Genomic DNA, 4,800 nt, shown 5'->3' with positions numbered 1-4,800 from the left:
CGAAAAGTGAAAGTTTGACTTCTTCTTTGCCAACTTGGATGCCTTTTATTTCATTCTGTTGTCTGATTGCTGATGCTAGGACTTCCAACCCTATGTTAAACAACAGTGGCGACAGTGGACATCCCTGTTGTATTCCTGTTCTCAGGGGTAAAGCTCTTAGTTTTCCCCCATTGAGTATGATATTAGCTGTGGGCTTTTCATATATAGCTTTTATGATACTAAGGTATGTTCCTTCTATCCCGGCTTTCTTGAGGGTTTTTATTAAGAAACAATATTGTATCTTGTCAAATGCTTTTTCTGCATCTGTTGACAGGATTATATGGTTCTTATCCTTTCTTCTATTAATATGATGTATCACATTGATTGATATGTGAATATTGAACCAGCCCTGGAGCCCAGGAATGAATCCCACTTGATCATGGTAAATAATTCTTTTAATATATTGTTGAATTTGACTTGCTAGTATCTTATTGAGAATTTTTGCATCCATGTTCATCAGGGATATTGGCTTGTAATTCTCCATTTTAGTGGGGTCTCAGTCTGGGTTGGGAATCAAGAGAATGCTGATTCATAGAATCAGCAGAGAATGAGTCTAGAAGATTTCCTTCGGTTTCTATTTTTCAAACAGCTTGAGAAGGATAGGTATTAACTCTTCTTTAAATGTCTAGTAGAATTCCCCTGGGAAGACTTCTGTCCCTGGACTCTTATTTGTTGGGAGATTTTTGATAACTGATTCAATTTCTCTGCTGGTTATGGGTCTGTTCAACTTTTCTATTTCTTCCCATTTGAGTTTTGTTAGTGTGTGGGTGTCTAGGAATTTGTCCGTTTCTTCCAGGTTATCCAGTATGTTGGCATATAATTTTTCATAGTAATCTCTGATAATTGTTTGCATTTCTGTGGTGTTGGTTGTGATCTCTCCTTTTTCATTCGTGATTTTATCTATTTGGTTTCTCTCTCTTTTCTTTTTGAGAAGTCTGGCTACGGGGTTATCAATTTTGTTTATTTTTTCAAAAAACCAGCTCTGAGATTCATTGACCTATTCTACTACTTTTTGGGGGGGGAGATTCTTTCTATATTGTTTATTTTTTAAAAAAAATTTTATTCATTTTTGAGAAAGACAGAGACAGTGCGAGTGAGGGAAAGGCAGAGAGAGGGAGAGAGAGAAGCCCAAGCAGCTCCACACTGTCAACATAGATCCCGACACAGGGCTCGAACTCACAAAGCCATGAGATCATGACCTGAGCTGAAACCAAGATTTGGACGCTTAACTGACTGAGCCACTCAGGCACCCCTATATTGTTTATTTCTGCTCTAATCTTTATTATTTCTCTTCTTCTACTGGCTTTGGCGTTTCTTTGCTGCTCTGTCTCTAGTTCCTTTAGGTGTGAGGTTAGGTTTTGTGTTTGGAATTTTTCTTGTTTCTTGAGATAGGCCTGGATTACAATGTATTTTCCTCTTAGGACTGCATCCCTATATATATATATATATATATATATATATATATACATACACACACACATATGTATATATATATATATTTTTTTAATTTCTTCTTTAATTGCCTGGTTGACCCATTCATTCTTTAGTAGAATGTTCTTTAACCTCCATGCACTTGGAGGCTTTCCAAATTTTTTCTTGTGGTTGATTTCAAGTTTCATAGCATTGTGATCTGAAAATATGCATGGTATGATCTCAATTCTTTTATATTTATTGAGGGATATTTTGTAACTCAGTATGTGAGCTATCTTGGAGAACGTTCCATGTGCACTTGAGAAAAATGTGTATTCTGCGGCTTTGGATGAAAAGTTCTGGATATATCTGTCAAGTCCATCTGGTCCAGTGTTTCATTCAAGACCATTGTTTCTTTATTGATTTCCTGTCTAGATGATCTGTCCATTGTTGTAAGTGGAGTATTAAAGTCACCTACAATTACAGTATTATTATCAATAAAATTGCTTATGTTTGTGATTAATTGATTTATATATTTGGGTTCTTTCAAGTTGGAGACAAAAACATTTACAATTGTCAGCCCTTCTTGATGGATAGACCCTGTAATTATGATATAATGCCCTTCTTCATCTCTTGTTACAGCCTTTAGTTTAAAATCCTCTTTGTCTGATGTAAGTATGGCTGCTCCAGCTTTCTTTTGACTTCCAGTAGCATGATAGATGGTTCTCCACCCCCTCACTTTCAATCTGAAAGTGTCCTCAGGTCTAAAATGAGTCTCTTATATACAGTATATAGATGGATCTTGTATTTTATCCATTCTGATACCCTCTGTTGTTTGATGGGAGCATTTAGTCCATTTACATTCAGAGTTATTGAAAGATATGGATTTAGTGTCATTGTGTTATCTGTGGGTTTCATGCTTGCTTATTTTTTCAGCATTACAATAAAAAATAATACTAAACTTTCTTCATTAAGAAAGTGACTCTTTGTTATTGCAATAGTTCATAAGCAGTTTTATACCATACAATCATAATAACATGTTGCCTTCTAAAGCCTGTTTGAAATCTTGAATTTAGTAAAGCTTTGAAATAGGCAATGAAATTGTAATGCATATTAATAGAGTATTGATTCCATGTGTATTGCTTTTAAATTTGGTTAAACTTGTGTAGTCCTTCCTCTTCCCTTATATTTCCGTATTTTATTACATATTTCTTCAAGATTTTGGTGATTATTTGGAAAAATAAATAGATCTCATTTGTCTGTTTTAGACTTCAAAAACTTACCATTCATTAAGACAAGTTGGGCTAAAATCACCATTCTTGTTCTAACTTGTAGCTGTAAAGTTTCTGATTATATTAACTTCAAGATGCATCCTGACTGTTGAAAAATTAAAATATCTGAATTTAACAAAGACAAAGGGATGCACTTTAAAGTCAGAATGTAGTGCTTACATTGTTTCGACAACTTGATCAGTGCAGAGGCAAGAATTACATAACTCCTCGTGTGGTGTCATGCCTTCCCAACATAGAATTCAGGCAATTAGAATATGTTTTGTTATATTCAAATCATGAAGCTGAAGGAATATCAGAAACAAGTTGAGTTATGGAGATACAAACAAAACTACTTGTGTAATTACATTTATTTTTATGTAAATTAATACTTATTACCATAAAATGCAATCTTAATACTCTTTAGTTAAAGGATATGGTTTATCCTATTACAATCATGAAGAACAAATATTTACATCATGTTTTTCCAATAAGAACTATAAACCTGGAGATTGTAACTGTTTTATTACCAAGAATTTTACCCCTAAAGTCTGAAATGACTAAGTTGTATGTAAATGCTAATATCAATAATACCTTTAAATGGAAGAGTATATAATATGACATATATATATATATATATAATATATATATATATAATATATATAATATAACTTGTACTAACTAAATATGGCAACAATGCTTTTTAAATAATTTATTCACTTAATGTTTTTTAAACATTTCTGAATATGTATACTTTCTTCTCAAGGTTTTTCTAGAATACAAACTTTAGAAATAAATTTTATATTAAAAATGGTATATTTAAAACTCATTCCCCAAATCACATATTTGGATAGCAGCATCTTTTTTTTTTTCCAGTTGTGAAACCCATTGATTTGGAATCCAACCACCTGCTACAGCAGACAAGTACCTCTTTCTCTTTGAAAGGAGAATGCCTCAATCTGTGCTTTGAATCTCTTTTCGGCTATCTTCTCTCCTATTGCTTATTATCTATTCTTTCTCTTCAATATGCAATCAGATTCTCAAATTTGGATTCTTCTTTCTCATTTTTATAAACCTGTTCTCAAATTTCGTCATCCAGAAATCAGTAGCAACAAAAGCAGCAACAGCAATGACAACACAACTTTCTGAATCCCACTCCCTCCTGTTACCAGTCTAAGTAAGTCTTCCTTTGGAACAAACGTTTTCAAAACATTTGCCTGTTTTCACTGTTTTTATTCTGTCATATACATACCTTGCAATTGAATACAAGTGGTTTCCATTTCAATGACTAAAACAGTCCTCACTATGAAACTAAAATAGTAAATTGAAATATAGCTTAAAGTCCAGAATTGTGATGCCTCCAGCTTTGGTTTGTTTATTTGTTTGCCTTTTTGTTTGTTTTCCATTACTTTGGCTATCTAGGGTCTTTTCTGGTTCCATACAAATGTTAGAATTGTTTGTTCTAGCTCTGTGAAAGATGTTGGTGTCATTTTGATAGGGATTGCATTGAATATGTAGATTGCTTTGGGTACTATAGACATATTAACAATACTTATTCTTCCAATCCATGAGCATGGCATGTTTTTCCATTTCTTTGTCTTCTTCAATTTCTTTCATAAGTTTTGTATAGTTTTCAGTGTATTACCTCTTTGGTTAAGTTTATTCCTAGGTATTTTATGGGTTTTGGTGCAATTTTAAATAGGATCAGTCCCTTGATTTCTCTTTCTGCTGCTTCATTATTGGTGTATAGAAATGCCACAGATTTCTGTACATTGATTTTATATCCTGAGGCTTTGCTGAATTCATGTATCACTTCTAGCAGGGTTTTTTTTGGTGGAGTGTTTTGAGTTTTCCTTGTAGAGTATCATGTCATCTGCAAAGAGTGAAAGGTTTACTTCTTCCTTGCCAATTTGAATGTCTTTTCTTTCTTTTTGTTTTCTGATTGCTGAGGCAAGGACTTCCAACACTATGTTGAACAACAGTAGTGAGAATGGACATCCCTGTTGTGTTCCTGACATTAGGGGGAAAACTCTCAGTTTTTCCCCATTGAGGATGATACTAGCTATGGGTCTTTATTTTACTT

The sequence above is a fragment of the Panthera pardus genome, unplaced genomic scaffold, assembly GCF_024362965.1.
Source record: "Panthera pardus isolate Hobbes unplaced genomic scaffold, ASM2436296v1 HiC_scaffold_13, whole genome shotgun sequence".
Taxonomy (NCBI): Eukaryota; Metazoa; Chordata; class Mammalia; order Carnivora; family Felidae; genus Panthera; species Panthera pardus.
This window is presented reverse-complemented; position numbering follows the sequence as displayed.